The following is a 2,323-nucleotide window of genomic DNA, read 5'->3' on the forward strand; positions in this document are numbered from 1 at the left end:
CTGGGTGACATTTATCTTATTTGGTTGACAGTTCTGTTTCTGAATGTGCTCATTATGGTTTCCTGTTTGCTGTTTTCTCTATGATAAAATAGTCTTTTATTAACAATTGAAAAACAAACATTCTTTACAGGTCCCAACATCCTTAACTTACAGGCTAGAGTTGACTTTTCCTATTTTATTATTATTTGTCTACCCATGATTTAGTGAAATAAGGTGGCAATTAGCCTGAATTTGCATAGCATCTACTGTGTGGCCCTGATCATTTATGTGTTCATTTTCTGAAAGATACAGTGTTCCTGTACTTACTATACACAAGGGAACAAACAGGAGTAAATCATATTGCCAAGCCTCAAGTAAGTTGCTAGGGATTATATAGGATAGTTAAGAACAGATAAAAACTGAACCACTATATGGTAAAAAATGGGATAGATATATGTTCATAGAGGGAAAAGAACATTGAAAGGGAATCAGATTGAGAAAATGAGAGATTACAAGCAGAATGGAATGCTTAACCAAAACACTGTGAAAAAGAAAATACTGAGATATTGAACTCGAGTTGGAAGAGGCAAGTCTGGTCTCAAAATGGAGGGCCATGATCTAAAGGAACCGGAGCAGCTGAGGAAGCTGTTGATTGGTGGTCTGCACTTTGAAACCACAGATGATAGCTTAAGAGAACATTTTGAGAAATGGGGGACACTTACAAACTGTGTGGTAATGAGAGATCCCCAAACAAAACGTTCCAGAGGCTTTGGTTTTGTGACCTACTCTTGTGTTGAAGAGGTGGGTGCTGCAATGTGTGCTCGGCCACACAAGGTTGATGGGTGTGTGGTGGAACCAAAGAGAGCTGTTTCTGAAGAGAATTCTGTAAAGCCTGGTGCCCATTTAACGGTGAAGAAAATTTTTGTTGGTGGTATTAAAGAGGATACAGAAGAATATAATCTGAGAGACGACTTTGAAAAGTATGGCAAGATTGAAACTATAGAGGTTATGGAATAGGATAGGACAGAATAGGAAAAAGAGAGGATTTGCTTTTGTAACTTTTGATGATCATGACACAGTTGATAACATTGTTGTTCAGAAATACCACACTATTAATGGTCATAATTGTGAAGTGAAAATGGCCTTTTCTAAACAAGAGATGCAGTCTGCTGGATCACAGAGAGGTTGTGGAGGTGGATCTGGCAACTTTATGGCTCATGGAGGAAACTTTGGAGGTGGTGGAGGAAACTTTGGTGGAAGAGGTGGCTATTGTGGTGGAGGTGGTGGCAGCAGAGGTAGTTATGGAGGTGGTGATGGTGGATATAATGGATTTGGAGGTGATGGTGGCAACTATGGTGGTGGTCTTGGTTACAGCAGTAGAGGAGGTTATGGAGGTTGTGAACCAGGATATGGAAACCAGGGTGATGGATATGGTAGAGGAGGAGGAGGATACGATGGTTACAATGAAGGAGGAAACTTTGGTGGGGGTAACTATGGTGGTGGTGGAAACTATAGTGACTTTAGAAATTATAGTGGACAGCAACAATCAAATTGTGGACCCATGAAGGGGGGCAGTTTTGGTGGAAGAAGCTCAGGCAGTCCCTATGGTGGTGGCTATGGATCTCGAGGTGGAAGTGGTGGATATGGTAGCAGAAGGTTTTAAAATAAAACAGAAACGGCTACAGTTCTTAGCAGGAGAGAGAGCAAGGAGTTGTCAGGAAAGCTGCAGGTTACTTTGAGACAGTCTTCCCCGATGCATTAGAGGAACTGTGAAAATCTGCCACAGAAGGAACGATGATCCATAGTCAGAAAAGTTACTGCAGCTTAAACAGGAAACCCTTCTGGTTCAGGACTGTCATAGCCACAGTTTGCAAAAAGTGCAGCTATTGATTAATGCAATGTAGTGTCAATTAGATGTACATTCCTGAGGTCTTTTATCTGTTGTAGCTTTGTCTTTGTCTTTTTCTTTTCATTACATCAGGTATATTGCCCTGCAAATTGTGGTAGTGGTACCAGGAATAAAAAATTAAGGAATTTTTAAATTTTTTTTAAAAAAAGAAAAAAACCCCAAAATACTGAATCGTCCTCTTTGCAGTCCTAACTGCCTGTAGTTCTTCACCTAGGCTTCAAACCCTGGGAAAATTACCCTAACAGAGACAGGATGTCAACTTCTGGTGTCCCTATGCAGGTCTTATTGTTAACATTTCATGGCTGTAGTTTCCCTGCCATGTTGGGAAGACCTTACTTAGCATCAGGCATCCTGATCATCTGATTCTTACAATCATTGTGTTCTCTTATAATTTTTCCTGAGTGTTAGGTATAGGTTATTTATTATATGACATAT

The 2,323-nt window shown here is 40.1% G+C and overlaps 1 pseudogene; it reads left to right on the forward strand.

Moving 5' to 3' along the window:
- Positions 1-582: 582 nt before the first annotated feature.
- On the forward strand, positions 583-1,678 carry LOC110305780 (annotated as a pseudogene).
- The last annotated feature ends 645 nt before the right edge of the window (positions 1,679-2,323 follow it).

Source organism: Mus caroli, chromosome 11 (assembly GCF_900094665.2).
Source record: "Mus caroli chromosome 11, CAROLI_EIJ_v1.1, whole genome shotgun sequence".
Taxonomy (NCBI): Eukaryota; Metazoa; Chordata; class Mammalia; order Rodentia; family Muridae; genus Mus; species Mus caroli.